This window comes from Equus asinus, chromosome 29 (assembly GCF_041296235.1).
Source record: "Equus asinus isolate D_3611 breed Donkey chromosome 29, EquAss-T2T_v2, whole genome shotgun sequence".
Classification (NCBI taxonomy): domain Eukaryota; kingdom Metazoa; phylum Chordata; class Mammalia; order Perissodactyla; family Equidae; genus Equus; species Equus asinus.
Genome location: NC_091818.1, coordinates 6,145,541 through 6,168,938, shown reverse-complemented (window position 1 = coordinate 6,168,938; position 23,398 = coordinate 6,145,541).

Here is a 23,398-nt window from a genome sequence, read left to right as displayed (position 1 = left end):
ACAGAAATCACACCTGAATTATCCACAATGAAAGATGATGTCCGTCTTTAGACAGACTCTGCTGGAACGTTTGAAAGTCAGAGAAATTCACAAGCCAAAAAACGGCAGCGAAGGTCAAGCATGGGCTAACTGGGAAGGGTGAGTTATGAGACTGCTCCAAGCAGGCTCTGAAACCTGTATCCAGGAAGCATGCTGGACCTCAGAGACACAATTATGACAAATCCTCTGACATCACAATGGACCCGAAAAACAACCTAGCCTCATCTACACAGTGCTAGAGTTGGGCTCACTAGTATATTTAACTCCCATTGCACTCAAGTGCACGTTGCCACTGAACATGTAAGTGGCCGGCCGGTGGTGCAGTGGTGAGGTCCGCACCTTCTGGGTCTGTGGCCCAGTATGGGCTGGGTGGAATCCTCGGTTTGGGCCTCCTCACCACTGCTTCAGTTGTTCTGGTGCAGGCGTCCGAGGTAGAGTAGAGGCAGATGGGAAGGGACGTTGGACAGGGCCAGACTTCCACAGCAAATACAGGAGCATTGCCAGCAGATGTGAGCACAGCAATGCACTTGTGCCAAAACAAAACCAATTAAAAGTTGCAAAGAATAGAAAAACTGAAGCTAAGGAAAATAAAAAAAAAAAAAAAACAGGAGCTTGCCATTACGAAGAATAGGATCTCTGTGAATAACCTTAGCAAAACAGGTGAATTCTATGTTAATTCAAAAACTAGCAAACCTTTGGGGAAAGAAACTCAAGAAGACACAAGAAAAAAAAAGATATCGAGGGATCTAGGAATGGAAGGATTAACACACTTGAAAGGTTCATACCGCAGTAAGGAATCTCTGGATTCCATGCAATCCCAGTCAAAGTTGCAGCAGTATTTGCCACAGAGAAGAAGAGAGAATCCTAAAGTTTCTAGCCAGCAACACGAGACCCTGACTAGGCAAAGGAATCCTCAGGAAAACGAACAAAGCAGCACGTGTCACAATTTCTGATTTCAACATAGAGGACGAAGCGCTAGGTACCGAAACGGCACAGTCTGGGCCCCAAAACAGGCATGAAGACCCATGCAAAACAATTGAGAGCCCAGAGCCCAACTCAAACTTACATGGACAGCCCATTTTGGACCAGGGAGCCAAGTGGAGACAGCGGAGGAAGGAGAGTCTCTACAATAAACGGTGCTGGGAAGCCTGCACAGCCACATGGAACACAACGAGAGTACACCATGATGTTACACCTGGCACACACACCACCTGAAATGGATTAAAGCCTTGAATGGCAGACTTGAAACCGTGAACCTTGTAGGAGAAGACCTAGGCAGAGTGCTCTTTGCCATCTGTCTGAGCCGCCTATTTGGAAGAAGCATGTCTGACTGGGCAAGGGCAACAAAGGAAACAAGAAACAAACGGGACCACATCAAATGCACACACTTCTGCCCACTCAAGGAAACCATCAACTGAATACTAAGACACCACAACAATTGGGAGAGGATGTTTGCAAACCACACATCGGACAAGGGGTGAAAAGCCCAAAGATACAATCAACTCGCACGTCTCCACAAGAAAAAAAACAAGCCAATGAAAACCTGGTCAAAAGATGGAAGCAGAGATTTCTCCGAAGAAGACAGAAAGAGGGCCAGTAGGTGCATGAAAACTTGTTCACCATCATTAAGTCTCAGGAAAATGCAAATCCAAACTGCAAGGCCATGGCAGCTCACTGTGGTCAGCATGGCTAGAAGGAAGCAGACAGGAAATAACAAGTGTCAGAGAGGAGGTGGAGAGAAGGGAAGCCTCCTGCACTGCTGGTGGGAGTGTAACCCGGTGCAGCCACGATGCCAAAGGTGTGGAACTGCCTCAGAAGTTTAAGTATCCATGTCCCGTATGACCCAGCTATTAATCTGCCGCTTGCTTATCCAAAAAAGTCAGAAAGACTACCGCATAAAGACATGTGCATGGCTGTGTTCACCACAGTCTTACTCCTGATATCCAAGACTTGGAAAGCACCCTGGTGTCCAGCAAGGGATGATTGGAGAAGGAAGATGGGCTATAGCCACACAATGGTATACCACTCAGCCGGAACAAATGATGCAATCCAGCCATTTGTGACCACCAGAATGGCTGTGAGGGTTTTAGGGGAAGTGTAACAAGCCCCAGTGAGAAATTCAAATACCATAGAATCTCACTTACAAGGCGAAGAAAAAGCAAGCACTAACCAACAGGTGGCACTGAACATTTGTATGCGGGCTCCCAGAGGCAAAGAGGGGCGGTGACGGAGGGTGAAAGAGAAGATTAGGCACAAGTGTGTGGTGAGGGCCTGTGATTAGTCTTACACTGGTGAAGATGATGTAAGCTACACAGAAGTCTAAAGCAATGAGGATGTGAATCTGGAAGTTATAGTACGTTCTAATGCAGGGTCATGGCTATAAATTCACCTCAAATCAAAAATCCAAAACGGGGTCCAGAATGATGTCATAAAGCTTTGGGGGCGGAAAGAGTTTACGGAAGGTGAACTTCCAAGGATGGAAAATCACCTCCAAATGCTTACAGATGCTACAGAAAGGCAGACCATTCCAAATAGGTGAAGAGGAATACTACGAAGAGAACATGATCAGTCCTAAACCCATGAACGAACGGAAAATGTTACCGTCCATGATGTTATTACTAATCACCTTCACGAATAATCCAAACAGGCCCACGTCTTCCCAAGTTCAGGCAAAAGGTTGGTCCAAAAGTACAATTCAGGGCCGGCCCTGTGGTGGAGCAGGTAAGTGCCCACATTCCGCTTGGGCGGCCCGGGCCTCACTGTTTCACATTACGAGTGCATATCACATTAGTAGTGTTAGGAAATATAGATTTCATGGTATGGTGCGGGCAGAGATCATAAATAAGCAGCAATTGTGAGGATACGTTATCAATACGCACAAGAAAAGGAACCATAAGAATATTACAATCTATGGAAGTATCTGGTACACTTCCCAAAGGCAGAAGGAAGGAAATCTTGTGACCTGCCAAGGTGGAATTGGCAGAGTGCCACGAGATGACACCATCATTGTGCATCAGAACATTCCCTGGGCAACTTCAACTTGTGAGGGAGTCCAGGACTTTTTCTGGGTAAGGTCCACCCATTTTGCCATCTACCCAAGATATAAGAGATAAAACCCAGGATAATCTTACAGGAGTGACACCAGTGTCTAGAGAGAATGTAGGAGCCCTTTCGAAGTTCAAGGAGAAAGATAGAAACTGACAACAATTGCAGAAAAAGGAAAACTATCCTACCTAGACAGGGTGAGGAGTCAGACTGGTCTGAGATGGCTGTGAAACTCTGTGTGCACGGAGGTTGTCAGGACAACTTCGAATTTTGAGGTCGCTTATGACATCACGGTGAACATGTCCCCCAGGGTGGCCGCATGGTTACAGTCTGAGGATTGGCCTAGGCTAGGCTATTAAAGGGACAGATACCCAGAAACAGGTTTGGCAAACAGAAAGCAGGCACAGAAACTAGAAGAGATAAAACAGAGTCTGATGCAAGGGATAAGAAAGGAACACTAGGCCACAAGTGAGAATAGAGGGACAGGCACGGAGAGGAGAACATTGTCATCTATTCAAGTCTATGGGGAGGTCATGCTGATTCAAGCTTGCAACTTCATTGGAAACAAGTGGCCGGACTTGGCGTTCATCACACCTACAGTGCCCTTGTGCCTTAAGCATAATGCAAAGTCAAGAAAGATGTCTTGAGGACATTGAAGAGAAGAATCGATGCCTCCTTTCCAAGGCCCATAGCATTCTTTGCAGGTCAGTCTCTTTTTCCGAAGCTCTGGTGTCACGTGGGCCCACTGGGCACATGGTAATGTGTCCCAAGAGATGTCTTGGAAGCCTTGAAGGAATGGAGCCCTGTCACGCTTGGGGTATGTCTCTTTGTTTGGAAGTGCTCTACAAGGGTGCTGAAAAGCACCCTCTTCCACAGGGCTTCGTTCCTTCGTGAAGGCTGCCCTCCCAGGCTAGTGTGCTCTGTTTGCCTCCATCGAAATTCTCTCCCCCTACCTCTTGCCGTAGAAGGATTATTGATTATGTGTTTTGACACCATATGTAAGGAAGTTGCACGAAAATTAGAACTTTACAGTTGTGTTTCAAGAAAAATAAACAGGCCAGGGTAGAGGATGTAGGGCAAACAAATGGCACACCCTATAAAAAGTAAGTAAGCCCGTATCTGGACGGAATCTAGGGGAACGTTCAAGGATCAGGGGTCAAGTTCGAAACTTCCCAAATCCGGAAAAGAGACAGAAAAATATCTTTCCTGGAGAGTGGAATTCATCCGATTTGTCTAAGTTGTCTTGGAAACATTGTGTCCGTGAAGGGGGTTGCCAGGACCACCTCGAATTTGGAGTTTCTGATCTCAGGATGTCAAACCAACCCACATGACCACGTGTTCTCAGTGCTTAGTTTGACCTTGGCTAGGGTAGCCAAGAGTCCTACAAGTGACCGGTGCAAATTAAAGGACAACAACCAAGAGTCACGAAAGCACTCACACCTCACCCTAGAGAACATACAGCGATTAAAGAAATACAAACTAATCCCTCGGAATGAAGGAGAACGGACTGATAAGCATGTCTAAGGGAGATAGCTGAGAAAGACCATGACGAGTATACTATGGAAAAGAAAAAGAGGACCCAGAAAATGGAAGGTGAACAGAAATCACACCTGAATTATCCACAATGAAAGATGATGTCCGTCTTTAGACAGACTCTGCTGGAACGTTTGAAAGTCAGAGAAATTCACAAGCCAAAAAACGGCAGCGAAGGTCAAGCATGGGCTAACTGGGAAGGGTGAGTTATGAGACTGCTCCAAGCAGGCTCTGAAACCTGTATCCAGGAAGCATGCTGGACCTCAGAGACACAATTATGACAAATCCTCTGACATCACAATGGACCCGAAAAACAACCTAGCCTCATCTACACAGTGCTAGAGTTGGGCTCACTAGTATATTTAACTCCCGTTGCACTCAACTGCACGTTGCCACTGAACATGTAAGTGGCCGGCCGGTGGTGCAGTGGTGAGGTCCGCACCTTCTGGGTCTGTGGCCCAGTATGGGCTGGGTGGAATCCTCGGTTTGGGCCTCCTCACCACTGCTTCAGTTGTTCTGGTGCAGGCGTCCGAGGTAGAGTAGAGGCAGATGGGAAGGGACGTTGGACAGGGCCAGACTTCCACAGCAAATACAGGAGCATTGCCAGCAGATGTGAGCACAGCAATGCACTTGTGCCAAAACAAAACCAATTAAAAGTTGCAAAGAATAGAAAAACTGAAGCTAAGGAAAAAAAAAAAAAAAAAACAGGAGCTTGCCATTACGAAGAATAGGATCTCTGTGAATAACCTTAGCAAAACAGGTGAATTCTATGTTAATTCAAAAACTAGCAAACCTTTGGGGAAAGAAACTCAAGAAGACACAAGAAAAAAAAAGATATCGAGGGATCTAGGAATGGAAGGATTAACACACTTGAAAGGTTCATACCGCAGTAAGGAATCTCTGGATTCCATGCAATCCCAGTCAAAGTTGCAGCAGTATTTGCCACAGAGAAGAAGAGAGAATCCTAAAGTTTCTAGCCAGCAACACGAGACCCTGACTAGGCAAAGGAATCCTCAGGAAAACGAACAAAGCAGCACGTGTCACAATTTCTGATTTCAACATAGAGGACGAAGCGCTAGGTACCGAAACGGCACAGTCTGGGCCCCAAAACAGGCATGAAGACCCATGCAAAACAATTGAGAGCCCAGAGCCCAACTCAAACTTACATGGACAGCCCATTTTGGACCAGGGAGCCAAGTGGAGACAGCGGAGGAAGGAGAGTCTGTACAATAAACGGTGCTGGGAAGCCTGCACAGCCACATGGAACACAACGAGAGTACACCATGATGTTACACCTGGCACACACACCACCTGAAATGGATTAAAGCCTTGAATGGCAGACTTGAAACCGTGAACCTTGTAGGAGAAGACCTAGGCAGAGTGCTCTTTGCCATCTGTCTGAGCCGCCTATTTGGAAGAAGCATGTCTGACTGGGCAAGGGCAACAAAGGAAACAAGAAACAAACGGGACCACATCAAATGCACACACTTCTGCCCACTCAAGGAAACCATCAACTGAATACTAAGACACCACAACAATTGGGAGAGGATGTTTGCAAACCACACATCGGACAAGGGGTGAAAAGCCCAAAGATACAATCAACTCGCACGTCTCCACAAGAAAAAAAACAAGCCAATGAAAACCTGGTCAAAAGATGGAAGCAGAGATTTCTCCGAAGAAGACAGAAAGAGGGCCAGTAGGTGCATGAAAACTTGTTCACCATCATTAAGTCTCAGGAAAATGCAAATCCAAACTGCAAGGCCATGGCAGCTCACTGTGGTCAGCATGGCTAGAAGGAAGCAGACAGGAAATAACAAGTGTCAGAGAGGAGGTGGAGAGAAGGGAAGCCTCCTGCACTGCTGGTGGGAGTGTAACCCGGTGCAGCCACGATGCCAAAGGTGTGGAACTGCCTCAGAAGTTTAAGTATCCATGTCCCGTATGACCCAGCTATTAATCTGCCGCTTGCTTATCCAAAAAAGTCAGAAAGACTACCGCATAAAGACATGTGCATGGCTGTGTTCACCACAGTCTTACTCCTGATATCCAAGACTTGGAAAGCACCCTGGTGTCCAGCAAGGGATGATTGGAGAAGGAAGATGGGCTATAGCCACACAATGGTATACCACTCAGCCGGAACAAATGATGCAATCCAGCCATTTGTGACCACCAGAATGGCTGTGAGGGTTTTAGGGGAAGTGTAACAAGCCCCAGTGAGAAATTCAAATACCATAGAATCTCACTTACAAGGCGAAGAAAAAGCAAGCACTAACCAACAGGTGGCACTGAACATTTGTATGCGGGCTCCCAGAGGCAAAGAGGGGCGGTGACGGAGGGTGAAAGAGAAGATTAGGCACAAGTGTGTGGTGAGGGCCTGTGATTAGTCTTACACTGGTGAAGATGATGTAAGCTACACAGAAGTCTAAAGCAATGAGGATGTGAATCTGGAAGTTATAGTACGTTCTAATGCAGGGTCATGGCTATAAATTCACCTCAAATCAAAAATCCAAAACGGGGTCCAGAATGATGTCATAAAGCTTTGGGGGCGGAAAGAGTTTACGGAAGGTGAACTTCCAAGGATGGAAAATCACCTCCAAATGCTTACAGATGCTACAGAAAGGCAGACCATTCCAAATAGGTGAAGAGGAATACTACGAAGAGAACATGATCAGTCCTAAACCCATGAACGAACGGAAAATGTTACCGTCCATGATGTTATTACTAATCACCTTCACGAATAATCCAAACAGGCCCACGTCTTCCCAAGTTCAGGCAAAAGGTTGGTCCAAAAGTACAATTCAGGGCCGGCCCTGTGGTGGAGCAGGTAAGTGCCCACATTCCGCTTGGGCGGCCCGGGCCTCACTGTTTCACATTACGAGTGCATATCACATTAGTAGTGTTAGGAAATATAGATTTCATGGTATGGTGCGGGCAGAGATCATAAATAAGCAGCAATTGTGAGGATACGTTATCAATACGCACAAGAAAAGGAACCATAAGAATATTACAATCTATGGAAGTATCTGGTACACTTCCCAAAGGCAGAAGGAAGGAAATCTTGTGACCTGCCAAGGTGGAATTGGCAGAGTGCCACGAGATGACACCATCATTGTGCATCAGAACATTCCCTGGGCAACTTCAACTTGTGAGGGAGTCCAGGACTTTTTCTGGGTAAGGTCCACCCATTTTGCCATCTGCCCAAGATATAAGAGATAAAACCCAGGATAATCTTACAGGAGTGAAACCAGTGTCTAGAGAGAATGTAGGAGCCCTTTCGAAGTTCAAGGAGAAAGATAGAAACTGACAACAATTGCAGAAAAAGGAAAACTATCCTACCTAGACAGGGTGAGGAGTCAGACTGGTCTGAGATGGCTGTGAAACTCTGTGTGCACGGAGGTTGTCAGGACAACTTCGAATTTTGAGGTCGCTTATGACATCACGGTGAACATGTCCCCCAGGGTGGCCGCATGGTTACAGTCTGAGGATTGGCCTAGGCTAGGCTATTAAAGGGACAGACACCCAGAAACAGGTTTGGCAAACAGAAAGCAGGCACAGAAACTAGAAGAGATAAAACAGAGTCTGATGCAAGGGATAAGAAAGGAACCCTAGGCCACAAGTGAGAATAGAGGGACAGGCACGGAGAGGAGAACATTGTCATCTATTCAAGTCTATGGGGAGGTCATGCTGATTCAAGCTTGCAACTTCATTGGAAACAAGTGGCCGGACTTGGCGTTCATCACACCTACAGTGCCCTTGTGCCTTAAGCATAATGCAAAGTCAAGAAAGATGTCTTGAGGACATTGAAGAGAAGAATCGATGCCTCCTTTCCAAGGCCCATAGCATTCTTTGCAGGTCAGTCTCTTTTTCCGAAGCTCTGGTGTCACGTGGGCCCACTGGGCACATGGTAATGTGTCCCAAGAGATGTCTTGGAAGCCTTGAAGGAATGGAGCCCTGTCACGCTTGGGGTATGTCTCTTTGTTTGGAAGTGCTCTACAAGGGTGCTGAAAAGCACCCTCTTCCACAGGGCTTCGTTCCTTCGTGAAGGCTGCCCTCCCAGGCTAGTGTGCTCTGTTTTCCTCCATCGAAATTCTCTCCCCCTACCTCTTGCCGTAGAAGGATTATTGATTATGTGTTTTGACACCATATGTAAGGAAGTTGCACGAAAATTAGAACTTTACAGTTGTGTTTCAAGAAAAATAAACAGGCCAGGGTAGAGGATGTAGGGCAAACAAATGGCACACCCTATAAAAATTAAGTAAGCCCGTATCTGGACGGAATCTAGGGGAACGTTCAAGGATCAGGGGTCAAGTTCGAAACTTCCCAAATCCGGAAAAGAGACAGAAAAATATCTTTCCTGGAGAGTGGAATTCATCCGATTTGTCTAAGTTGTCTTGGAAACATTGTGTCCGTGAAGGGGGTTGCCAGGACCACATCGAATTTGGAGTTTCTGATCTCAGGATGTCAAACCAACCCACATGACCACGTGTTCTCAGTGCTGAGTTTGACCTTGGCTAGGGTAGCCAAGAGTCCTACAAGTGACCAGTGCAAATTCAAGGACAACAACCAAGAGTCACGAAAGCACTCACACCTCACCCTAGAGAACATACAGCGATTAAAGAAATACAAACTAATCCCTCGGAATGAAGGAGAACGGACTGATAAGCATGTCTAAGGGAGATAGCTGAGAAAGACCATGACGAGTATACTATGGAAAAGAAAAAGAGGACCCAGAAAATGGAAGGTGAACAGAAATCACACCTGAATTATCCACAATGAAAGATGATGTCCGTCTTTAGACAGACTCTGCTGGAACGTTTGAAAGTCAGAGAAATTCACAAGCCAAAAAACGGCAGCGAAGGTCAAGCATGGGCTAACTGGGAAGGGTGAGTTATGAGACTGCTCCAAGCAGGCTCTGAAACCTGTATCCAGGAAGCATGCTGGACCTCAGAGACACAATTATGACAAATCCTCTGACATCACAATGGACCCGAAAAACAACCTAGCCTCATCTACACAGTGCTAGAGTTGGGCTCACTAGTATATTTAACTCCCGTTGCACTCAACTGCACGTTGCCACTGAACATGTAAGTGGCCGGCCGGTGGTGCAGTGGTGAGGTCCGCACCTTCTGGGTCTGTGGCCCAGTATGGGCTGGGTGGAATCCTCGGTTTGGGCCTCCTCACCACTGCTTCAGTTGTTCTGGTGCAGGCGTCCGAGGTAGAGTAGAGGCAGATGGGAAGGGACGTTGGACAGGGCCAGACTTCCACAGCAAATACAGGAGCATTGCCAGCAGATGTGAGCACAGCAATGCACTTGTGCCAAAACAAAACCAATTAAAAGTTGCAAAGAATAGAAAAACTGAAGCTAAGGAAAAAAAAAAACAAAAAAACAGGAGCTTGCCATTACGAAGAATAGGATCTCTGTGAATAACCTTAGCAAAACAGGTGAATTCTATGTTAATTCAAAAACTAGCAAACCTTTGGGGAAAGAAACTCAAGAAGACACAAGAAAAAAAAAGATATCGAGGGATCTAGGAATGGAAGGATTAACACACTTGAAAGGTTCATACCGCAGTAAGGAATCTCTGGATTCCATGCAATCCCAGTCAAAGTTGCAGCAGTATTTGCCACAGAGAAGAAGAGAGAATCCTAAAGTTTCTAGCCAGCAACACGAGACCCTGACTAGGCAAAGGAATCCTCAGGAAAACGAACAAAGCAGCACGTGTCACAATTTCTGATTTCAACATAGAGGACGAAGCGCTAGGTTCCGAAACGGCACAGTCTGGGCCCCAAAACAGGCATGAAGACCCATGCAAAACAATTGAGAGCCCAGAGCCCAACTCAAACTTACATGGACAGCCCATTTTGGACCAGGGAGCCAAGTGGAGACAGCGGAGAAAGGAGAGTCTGTACAATAAACGGTGCTGGGAAGCCTGCACAGCCACATGGAACACAACGAGAGTACACCATGATGTTACACCTGGCACACACACCACCTGAAATGGATTAAAGCCTTGAATGGCAGACTTGAAACCGTGAACCTTGTAGGAGAAGACCTAGGCAGAGTGCTCTTTGCCATCTGTCTGAGCCGCCTATTTGGAAGAAGCATGTCTGACTGGGCAAGGGCAACAAAGGAAACAAGAAACAAACGGGACCACATCAAATGCACACACTTCTGCCCACTCAAGGAAACCATCAACTGAATACTAAGACACCACAACGATTGGGAGAGGATGTTTGCAAACCACACATCGGACAAGGGGTGAAAAGCCCAAAGATACAATCAACTCGCACGTCTCCACAAGAAAAAAAACAAGCCAATGAAAACCTGGTCAAAAGATGGAAGCAGAGATTTCTCCGAAGAAGACAGAAAGAGGGCCAGTAGGTGCATGAAAACTTGTTCACCATCATTAAGTCTCAGGAAAATGCAAATCCAAACTGCAAGGCCATGGCAGCTCACTGTGGTCAGCATGGCTAGAAGGAAGCAGACAGGAAATAACAAGTGTCAGAGAGGAGGTGGAGAGAAGGGAAGCCTCCTGCACTGCTGGTGGGAGTGTAACCCGGTGCAGCCACGATGCCAAAGGTGTGGAACTGCCTCAGAAATTTAAGTATCCATGTCCCGTATGACCCAGCTATTAATCTGCCGCTTGCTTATCCAAAAAAGTCAGAAAGACTACCGCATAAAGACATGTGCATGGCTGTGTTCACCACAGTCTTACTCCTGATATCCAAGACTTGGAAAGCACCCTGGTGTCCAGCAAGGGATGATTGGAGAAGGAAGATGGGCTATAGCCACACAATGGTATACCACTCAGCCGGAACAAATGATGCAATCCAGCCATTTGTGACCACCAGAATGGCTGTGAGGGTTTTAGGGGAAGTGTAACAAGCCCCAGTGAGAAATTCAAATACCATAGAATCTCACTTACAAGGAGAAGAAAAAGCAAGCACTAACCAACAGGTGGCACTGAACATTTGTATGCGGGCTCCCAGAGGCAAAGAGGGGCGGTGACGGAGGGTGAAAGAGAAGATTAGGCACAAGTGTGTGGTGAGGGCCTGTGATTAGTCTTACACTGGTGAAGATGATGTAAGCTACACAGAAGTCTAAAGCAATGAGGATGTGAATCTGGAAGTTATAGTACGTTCTAATGCAGGGTCATGGCTATAAATTCACCTCAAATCAAAAATCCAAAACGGGGTCCAGAATGATGTCATAAAGCTTTGGGGGCGGAAAGAGTTTACGGAAGGTGAACTTCCAAGGATGGAAAATCACCTCCAAATGCTTACAGATGCTACAGAAAGGCAGACCATTCCAAATAGGTGAAGAGGAATACTACGAAGAGAACATGATCAGTCCTAAACCCATGAACGAACGGAAAATGTTACCGTCCATGATGTTATTACTAATCACCTTCACGAATAATCCAAACAGGCCCACGTCTTCCCAAGTTCAGGCAAAAGGTTGGTCCAAAAGTACAATTCAGGGCCGGCCCTGTGGTGGAGCAGGTAAGTGCCCACATTCCGCTTGGGCGGCCCGGGCCTCACTGTTTCACATTACGAGTGCATATCACATTAGTAGTGTTAGGAAATATAGATTTCATGGTATGGTGCGGGCAGAGATCATAAATAAGCAGCAATTGTGAGGATACGTTATCAATACGCACAAGAAAAGGAACCATAAGAATATTACAATCTATGGAAGTATCTGGTACACTTCCCAAAGGCAGAAGGAAGGAAAACTTGTGACCTGCCAAGGTGGAATTGGCAGAGTGCCACGAGATGACACCATCATTGTGCATCAGAACATTCCCTGGGCAACTTCAACTTGTGAGGGAGTCCAGGACTTTTTCTGGGTAAGGTCCACCCATTTTGCCATCTACCCAAGATATAAGAGATAAAACCCAGGATAATCTTACAGGAGTGAAACCAGTGTCTAGAGAGAATGTAGGAGCCCTTTCGAAGTTCAAGGAGAAAGATAGAAACTGACAACAATTGCAGAAAAAGGAAAACTATCCTACCTAGACAGGGTGAGGAGTCAGACTGGTCTGAGATGGCTGTGAAACTCTGTGTGCACGGAGGTTGTCAGGACAACTTCGAATTTTGAGGTCGCTTATGACATCACGGTGAACATGTCCCCCAGGGTGGCCGCATGGTTACAGTCTGAGGATTGGCCTAGGCTAGGCTATTAAAGGGACAGACACCCAGAAACAGGTTTGGCAAACAGAAAGCAGGCACAGAAACTAGAAGAGATAAAACAGAGTCTGATGCAAGGGATAAGAAAGGAACCCTAGGCCACAAGTGAGAATAGAGGGACAGGCACGGAGAGGAGAACATTGTCATCTATTCAAGTCTATGGGGAGGTCATGCTGATTCAAGCTTGCAACTTCATTGGAAACAAGTGGCCGGACTTGGGGTTCATCACACCTACAGTGCCCTTGTGCCTTAAGCATAATGCAAAGTCAAGAAAGATGTCTTGAGGACATTGAAGAGAAGAATCGATGCCTCCTTTCCAAGGCCCATAGCATTCTTTGCAGGTCAGTCTCTTTTTCCGAAGCTCTGGTGTCACGTGGGCCCACTGGGCACATGGTAATGTGTCCCAAGAGATGTCTTGGAAGCCTTGAAGGAATGGAGCCCTGTCACGCTTGGGGTATGTCTCTTTGTTTGGAAGTGCTCTACAAGGGTGCTGAAAAGCACCCTCTTCCACAGGGCTTCGTTCCTTCGTGAAGGCTGCCCTCCCAGGCTAGTGTGCTCTGTTTGCCTGCATCGAAATTCTCTCCCCCTACCTCTTGCCGTAGAAGGATTATTGATTATGTGTTTTGACACCATATGTAAGGAAGTTGCACGAAAATTAGAACTTTACAGTTGTGTTTCAAGAAAAATAAACAGGCCAGCGTAGAGGATGTAGGGCAAACAAATGGCACACCCTATAAAAATTAAGTAAGCCCGTATCTGGACGGAATCTAGGGGAACGTTCAAGGATCAGGGGTCAAGTTCGAAACTTCCCAAATCCGGAAAAGAGACAGAAAAATATCTTTCCTGGAGAGTGGAATTCATCCGATTTGTCTAAGTTGTCTTGGAGACATTGTGTCCGTGAAGGGGGTTGCCAGGACCACCTCGAATTTGGAGTTTCTGATCTCAGGATGTCAAACCAACCCACATGACCACGTGTTCTCAGTGCTTAGTTTGACCTAGGCTAGGATAGCCAAGAGTCCTACAAGTGACCGGTGCAAATTCAAGGACAACAACCAAGAGTCACGAAAGCACTCACACCTCACCCTAGAGAACATACAGCGATTAAAGAAATACAAACTAATCCCTCGGAATGAAGGAGAACGGACTGATAAGCATGTCTAAGGGAGATAGCTGAGAAAGACCATGACGAGTATACTATGGAAAAGAAAAAGAGGACCCAGAAAATGGAAGGTGAACAGAAATCACACCTGAATTATCCACAATGAAAGATGATGTCCGTCTTTAGACAGACTCTGCTGGAACGTTTGAAAGTCAGAGAAATTCACAAGCCAAAAAACGGCAGCGAAGGTCAAGCATGGGCTAACTGGGAAGGGTGAGTTATGAGACTGCTCCAAGCAGGCTCTGAAACCTGTATCCAGGAAGCATGCTGGACCTCAGAGACACAATTATGACAAATCCTCTGACATCACAATGGACCCGAAAAACAACCTAGCCTCATCTACACAGTGCTAGAGTTGGGCTCACTAGTATATTTAACTCCCGTTGCACTCAACTGCACGTTGCCACTGAACATGTAAGTGGCCGGCCGGTGGTGCAGTGGTGAGGTCCGCACCTTCTGGGTCTGTGGCCCAGTATGGGCTGGGTGGAATCCTCGGTTTGGGCCTCCTCACCACTGCTTCAGTTGTTCTGGTGCAGGCGTCCGAGGTAGAGTAGAGGCAGATGGGAAGGGACGTTGGACAGGGCCAGACTTCCACAGCAAATACAGGAGCATTGCCAGCAGATGTGAGCACAGCAATGCACTTGTGCCAAAACAAAACCAATTAAAAGTTGCAAAGAATAGAAAAACTGAAGCTAAGGAAAAAAAAAACAAAAAAACAGGAGCTTGCCATTACGAAGAATAGGATCTCTGTGAATAACCTTAGCAAAACAGGTGAATTCTATGTTAATTCAAAAACTAGCAAACCTTTGGGGAAAGAAACTCAAGAAGACACAAGAAAAAAAAAGATATCAAGGGATCTAGGAATGGAAGGATTAACACACTTGAAAGGTTCATACCGCAGTAAGGAATCTCTGGATTCCATGCAATCCCAGTCAAATTTGCAGCAGTATTTGCCACAGAGAAGAAGAGAGAATCCTAAAGTTTCTAGCCAGCAACACGAGACCCTGACTAGGCAAAGGAATCCTCAGGAAAACGAACAAAGCAGCACGTGTCACAATTTCTGATTTCAACATAGAGGACGAAGCGCTAGGTACCGAAACGGCACAGTCTGGGCCCCAAAACAGGCATGAAGACCCATGCAAAACAATTGAGAGCCCAGAGCCCAACTCAAACTTACATGGACAGCCCATTTTGGACCAGGGAGCCAAGTGGAGACAGCGGAGGAAGGAGAGTCTCTACAATAAACGGTGCTGGGAAGCCTGCACAGCCACATGGAACACAACGAGAGTACACCATGATGTTACACCTGGCACACACACCACCTGAAATGGATTAAAGCCTTGAATGGCAGACTTGAAACCGTGAACCTTGTAGGAGAAGACCTAGGCAGAGTGCTCTTTGCCATCTGTCTGAGCCGCCTATTTGGAAGAAGCATGTCTGACTGGGCAAGGGCAACAAAGGAAACAAGAAACAAACGGGACCACATCAAATGCACACACTTCTGCCCACTCAAGGAAACCATCAACTGAATACTAAGACACCACAACAATTGGGAGAGGATGTTTGCAAACCACACATCGGACAAGGGGTGAAAAGCCCAAAGATACAATCAACTCGCACGTCTCCACAAGAAAAAAAACAAGCCAATGAAAACCTGGTCAAAAGATGGAAGCAGAGATTTCTCCGAAGAAGACAGAAAGAGGGCCAGTAGGTGCATGAAAACTTGTTCACCATCATTAAGTCTCAGGAAAATGCAAATCCAAACTGCAAGGCCATGGCAGCTCACTGTGGTCAGCATGGCTAGAAGGAAGCAGACAGGAAATAACAAGTGTCAGAGAGGAGGTGGAGAGAAGGGAAGCCTCCTGCACTGCTGGTGGGAGTGTAACCCGGTGCAGCCACGATGCCAAAGGTGTGGAACTGCCTCAGAAGTTTAAGTATCCATGTCCCGTATGACCCAGCTATTAATCTGCCGCTTGTTTATCCAAAAAAGTCAGAAAGACTACCGCATAAAGACATGTGCATGGCTGTGTTCACCACAGTCTTACTCCTGATATCCAAGACTTGGAAAGCACCCTGGTGTCCAGCAAGGGATGATTGGAGAAGGAAGATGGGCTATAGCCACACAATGGTATACCACTCAGCCGGAACAAATGATGCAATCCAGCCATTTGTGACCACCAGAATGGCTGTGAGGGTTTTAGGGGAAGTGAAACAAGCCCCAGTGAGAAATTCAAATACCATAGAATCTCACTTACAAGGCGAAGAAAAAGCAAGCACTAACCAACAGGTGGCACTGAACATTTGTATGCGGGCTCCCAGAGGCAAAGAGGGGCGGTGACGGAGGGTGAAAGAGAAGATTAGGCACAAGTGTGTGGTGAGGGCCTGTGATTAGTCTTACACTGGTGAAGATGATGTAAGCTACACAGAAGTCTAAAGCAATGAGGATGTGAATCTGGAAGTTATAGTACGTTCTAATGCAGGGTCATGGCTATAAATTCACCTCAAATCAAAAATCCAAAACGGGGTCCAGAATGATGTCATAAAGCTTTGGGGGCGGAAAGAGTTTACGGAAGGTGAACTTCCAAGGATGGAAAATCACCTCCAAATGCTTACAGATGCTACAGAAAGGCAGACCATTCCAAATAGGTGAAGAGGAATACTACGAAGAGAACATGATCAGTCCTAAACCCATGAACGAACGGAAAATGTTACCGTCCATGATGTTATTACTAATCACCTTCACGAATAATCCAAACAGGCCCACGTCTTCCCAAGTTCAGGCAAAAGGTTGGTCCAAAAGTACAATTCAGGGCCGGCCCTGTGGTGGAGCAGGTAAGTGCCCACATTCCGCTTGGGCGGCCCGGGCCTCACTGTTTCACATTACGAGTGCATATCACATTAGTAGTGTTAGGAAATATAGATTTCATGGTATGGTGCGGGCAGAGATCATAAATAAGCAGCAATTGTGAGGATACGTTATCAATACGCACAAGAAAAGGAACCATAAGAATATTACAATCTATGGAAGTATCTGGTACACTTCCCAAAGGCAGAAGGAAGGAAATCTTGTGACCTGCCAAGGTGGAATTGGCAGAGTGCCACGAGATGACACCATCATTGTGCATCAGAACATTCCCTGGGCAACTTCAACTTGTGAGGGAGTCCAGGACTTTTTCTGGGTAAGGTCCACCCATTTTGCCATCTACCCAAGATATAAGAGATAAAACCCAGGATAATCTTACAGGAGTGAAACCAGTGTCTAGAGAGAATGTAGGAGCCCTTTCGAAGTTCAAGGAGAAAGATAGAAACTGACAACAATTGCAGAAAAAGGAAAACTATCCTACCTAGACAGGGTGAGGAGTCAGACTGGTCTGAGATGGCTGTGAAACTCTGTGTGCACGGAGGTTGTCAGGACAACTTCGAATTTTGAGGTCGCTTATGACATCACGGTGAACATGTCCCCCAGGGTGGCCGCATGGTTACAGTCTGAGGATTGGCCTAGGCTAGGCTATTAAAGGGACAGACACCCAGAAACAGGTTTGGCAAACAGAAAGCAGGCACAGAAACTAGAAGAGATAAAACAGAGTCTGATGCAAGGGATAAGAAAGGAACCCTAGGCCACAAGTGAGAATAGAGGGACAGGCACGGAGAGGAGAACATTGTCATCTATTCAAGTCTATGGGGAGGTCATGCTGATTCAAGCTTGCAACTTCATTGGAAACAAGTGGCCGGACTTGGGGGTTCATCACACCTACAGTGCCCTTGTGCCTTAAGCATAATGCAAAGTCAAGAAAGATGTCTTGAGGACATTGAGCAGAAGAATCGATGCCTCCTTTCCAAGGCCCATAGCATTCTTTGCAGGTCAGTCTCTTTTTCCGAAGCTCTGGTGTCACGTGGGCCCACTGGGCACATGGTAATGTGTCCCAAGAGATGTCTTGGAAGCCTTGAAGGAATGGAGCCCTGTCACGCTTGGGGTATGTCTCTTTGTTTGGAAGTGCTCTACAAGGGTGCTGAAAAGCACCCTCTTCCACAGGGCTTCGTTCCTTCGTGAAGGCTGCCCTCCCAGGCTAGTGTGCTCTGTTTGCCTCCATCGAAATTCTCTCCCCCTACCTCTTGCCGTAGAAGGATTATTGATTATGTGTTTTGACACCATATGTAAGGAAGTTGCACGAAAATTAGAACTTTACAGTTGTGTTTCAAGAAAAATAAACAGGCCAGGGTAGAGGATGTAGGGCAAACAAATGGCACACCCTATAAAAATTAAGTAAGCCCGTATCTGGACGGAATCTAGGGGAACGTTCAAGGATCAGGGGTCAAGTTCGAAACTTCCCAAATCCGGAAAAGAGACAGAAAAATATCTTTCCTGGAGAGTGGAATTCATCCGATTTGTCTAAGTTGTCTTGGAGACATTGTGTCCGTGAAGGGAGTTGCCAGGACCACCTCGAATTTGGAGTTTCTGATCTCAGGATGTCAAACCAACCCACATGACCACGTGTTCTCAGTGCTTAGTTTGACCTAGGCTAGGATAGCCAAGAGTCCTACAAGTGACCGGTGCAAATTCAAGGACAACAACCAAGAGTCACGAAAGCACTCACACCTCACCCTAGAGAACATACAGCGATTAAAGAAATACAAACTAATCCCTCGGAATGAAGGAGAACGGACTGATAAGCATGTCTAAGGGAGATAGCTGAGAAAGACCATGACGAGTATACTATGGAAAAGAAAAAGAGGACCCAGAAAATGGAAGGTGAACAGAAATCACACCTGAATTATCCACAATGAAAGATGATGTCCGTCTTTAGACAGACTCTGCTGGAACGTTTGAAAGTCAGAGAAATTCACAAGCCAAAAAACGGCAGCGAAGGTCAAGCATGGGCTAACTGGGAAGGGTGAGTTATGAGACTGCTCCAAGCAGGCTCTGAAACCTGTATCCAGGAAGCATGCTGGACCTCAGAGACACAATTATGACAAATCCTCTGACATCACAATGGACCCGAAAAACAACCTAGCCTCATCTACACAGTGCTAGAGTTGGGCTCACTAGTATATTTAACTCCCGTTGCACTCAACTGCACGTTGCCACTGAACATGTAAGTGGCCGGCCGGTGGTGCAGTGGTGAGGTCCGCACCTTCTGGGTCTGTGGCCCAGTATGGGCTGGGTGGAATCCTCGGTTTGGGCCTCCTCACCACTGCTTCAGTTGTTCTGGTGCAGGCGTCCGAGGTAGAGTAGAGGCAGATGGGAAGGGACGTTGGACAGGGCCAGACTTCCACAGCAAATACAGGAGCATTGCCAGCAGATGTGAGCACAGCAATGCACTTGTGCCAAAACAAAACCAATTAAAAGTTGCAAAGAATAGAAAAACTGAAGCTAAGGAAAAAAAAAACAAAAAAACAGGAGCTTGCCATTACGAAGAATAGGATCTCTGTGAATAACCTTAGCAAAACAGGTGAATTCTATGTTAATTCAAAAACTAGCAAACCTTTGGGGAAAGAAACTCAAGAAGACACAAGAAAAAAAAAGATATCGAGGGATCTAGGAATGGAAGGATTAACACACTTGAAAGGTTCATACCGCAGTAAGGAATCTCTGGATTCCATGCAATCCCAGTCAAAGTTGCAGCAGTATTTGCCACAGAGAAGAAGAGAGAATCCTAAAGTTTCTAGCCAGCAACACGAGACCCTGACTAGGCAAAGCAATCCTCAGGAAAACGAACAAAGCAGCACGTGTCACAATTTCTGATTTCAACATAGAGGACGAAGCGCTAGGTACCGAAACGGCACAGTCTGGGCCCCAAAACAGGCATGAAGACCCATGCAAAACAATTGAGAGCCCAGAGCCCAACTCAAACTTACATGGACAGCCCATTTTGGACCAGGGAGCCAAGTGGAGACAGCGGAGAAAGGAGAGTCTCTACAATAAACGGTGCTGGGAAGCCTGCACAGCCACATGGAACACAACGAGAGTACACCATGATGTTACACCTGGCACACACACCACCTGAAATGGATTAAAGCCTTGAATGGCAGACTTGAAACCGTGAACCTTGTAGGAGAAGACCTAGGCAGAGTGCTCTTTGCCATCTGTCTGAGCCGCCTATTTGGAAGAAGCATGTCTGACTGGGCAAGGGCAACAAAGGAAACAAGAAACAAACGGGACCACATCAAATGCACACACTTCTGCCCACTCAAGGAAACCATCAACTGAATACTAAGACACCACAACAATTGGGAGAGGATGTTTGCAAACCACACATCGGACAAGGGGTGAAAAGCCCAAAGATACAATCAACTCGCACGTCTCCACAAGAAAAAAAACAAGCCAATGAAAACCTGGTCAAAAGATGGAAGCAGAGATTTCTCCGAAGAAGACAGAAAGAGGGCCAGTAGGTGCATGAAAACTTGTTCACCATCATTAAGTCTCAGGAAAATGCAAATCCAAACTGCAAGGCCATGGCAGCTCACTGTGGTCAGCATGGCTAGAAGGAAGCAGACAGGAAATAACAAGTGTCAGAGAGGAGGTGCAGAGAAGGGAAGCCTCCTGCACTGCTGGTGGGAGTGTAACCCGGTGCAGCCACGATGCCAAAGGTGTGGAACTGCCTCAGAAGTTTAAGTATCCATGTCCCGTATGACCCAGCTATTAATCTGCCGCTTGCTTATCCAAAAAAGTCAGAAAGACTACCGCATAAAGACATGTGCATGGCTGTGTTCACCACAGTCTTACTCCTGATATCCAAGACTTGGAAAGCACCCTGGTGTCCAGCAAGGGATGATTGGAGAAGGAAGATGGGCTATAGCCACACAATGGTATACCACTCAGCCGGAACAAATGATGCAATCCAGCCATTTGTGACCACCAGAATGGCTGTGAGGGTTTTAGGGGAAGTGTAACAAGCCCCAGTGAGAAATTCAAATACCATAGAATCTCACTTACAAGGCGAAGAAAAAGCAAGCACTAACCAACAGGTGGCACTGAACATTTGTATGCGGGCTCCCAGAGGCAAAGAGGGGCGGTGACGGAGGGTGAAAGAGAAGATTAGGCACAAGTGTGTGGTGAGGGCCTGTGATTAGTCTTACACTGGTGAAGATGATGTAAGCTACACAGAAGTCTAAAGCAATGAGGATGTGAATCTGGAAGTTATAGTACGTTCTAATGCAGGGTCATGGCTATAAATTCACCTCAAATCAAAAATCCAAAACGGGGTCCAGAATGATGTCATAAAGCTTTGGGGGTGGAAAGAGTTTACGGAAGGTGAACTTCCAAGGATGGAAAATCACCTCCAAATGCTTACAGATGCTACAGAAAGGCAGACCATTCCAAATAGGTGAAGAGGAATACTACGAAGAGAACATGATCAGTCCTAAACCCATGAACGAACGGAAAATGTTACCGTCCATGATGTTATTACTAATCACCTTCACGAATAATCCAAACAGGCCCACGTCTTCCCAAGTTCAGGCAAAAGGTTGGTCCAAAAGTACAATTCAGGGCCGGCCCTGTGGTGGAGCAGGTAAGTGCCCACATTCCGCTTGGGCGGCCCGGGCCTCACTGTTTCACATTACGAGTGCATATCACATTAGTAGTGTTAGGAAATATAGATTTCATGGTATGGTGCGGGCAGAGATCATAAATAAGCAGCAATTGTGAGGATACGTTATCAATACGCACAAGAAAAGGAACCATAAGAATATTACAATCTATGGAAGTATCTGGTACACTTCCCAAAGGCAGAAGGAAGGAAAACTTGTGACCTGCCAAGGTGGAATTGGCAGAGTGCCACGAGATGACACCATCATTGTGCATCAGAACATTCCCTGGGCAACTTCAACTTGTGAGGGAGTCCAGGACTTTTTCTGGGTAAGGTCCACCCATTTTGCCATCTACCCAAGATATAAGAGATAAAACCCAGGATAATCTTACAGGAGTGAAACCAGTGTCTAGAGAGAATGTAGGAGCCCTTTCGAAGTTCAAGGAGAAAGATAGAAACTGACAACAATTGCAGAAAAAGGAAAACTATCCTACCTAGACAGGGTGAGGAGTCAGACTGGTCTGAGATGGCTGTGAAACTCTGTGTGCACGGAGGTTGTCAGGACAACTTCGAATTTTGAGGTCGCTTATGACATCACGGTGAACATGTCCCCCAGGGTGGCCGCATGGTTACAGTCTGAGGATTGGCCTAGGCTAGGCTATTAAAGGGACAGACACCCAGAAACAGGTTTGGCAAACAGAAAGCAGGCACAGAAACTAGAAGAGATAAAACAGAGTCTGATGCAAGGGATAAGAAAGGAACCCTAGGCCACAAGTGAGAATAGAGGGACAGGCACGGAGAGGAGAACATTGTCATCTATTCAAGTCTATGGGGAGGTCATGCTGATTCAAGCTTGCAACTTCATTGGAAACAAGTGGCCGGACTTGGCGTTCATCACACCTACAGTGCCCTTGTGCCTTAAGCATAATGCAAAGTCAAGAAAGATGTCTTGAGGACATTGAAGAGAAGAATCGATGCCTCCTTTCCAAGGCCCATAGCATTCTTTGAAGGTCAGTCTCTTTTTCCGAAGCTCTGGTGTCACGTGGGCCCACTGGGCACATGGTAATGTGTCCCAAGAGATGTCTTGGAAGCCTTGAAGGAATGGAGCCCTGTCACGCTTGGGGTATGTCTCTTTGTTTGGAAGTGCTCTACAAGGGTGCTGAAAAGCACCCTCTTCCACAGGGCTTCGTTCCTTCGTGAAGGCTGCCCTCCCAGGCTAGTGTGCTCTGTTTGCCTCCATGGAAATTCTCTCCCCCTACCTCTTGCCGTAGAAGGATTATTGATTATGTGTTTTGACACCATATGTAAGGAAGTTGCACGAAAATTAGAACTTTACAGTTGTGTTTCAAGAAAAATAAACAGGCCAGGGTAGAGGATGTAGGGCAAACAAATGGCACACCCTATAGAAATTAAGTAAGCCGGTATCTGGACGGAATCTAGGGGAACGTTCAAGGATCAGGGGTCAAGTTCGAAACTTCCCAAATCCGGAAAAGAGACAGAAAAATATCTTTCCTGGAGAGTGGAATTCATCCGATTTGTCTATGTTGTCTTGGAGACATTGTGTCCGTGAAGGGGGTTGCCAGGACCACCTCGAATTTGGAGTTTCTGATCTCAGGATGTCAAACCAACCCACATGACCACGTGTTCTCAGTGCTTAGTTTGACCTAGGCTAGGATAGCCAAGAGTCCTACAAGTGACCGGTGCAAATTCAAGGACAACAACCAAGAGTCACGAAAGCACTCACACCTCACCCTAGAGAACATACAGCGATTAAAGAAATACAAACTAATCCCTCGGAATGAAGGAGAACGGACTGATAAGCATGTCTAAGGGAGATAGCTGAGAAAGACCATGACGAGTATACTATGGAAAAGAAAAAGAGGACCCAGAAAATGGAAGGTGAACA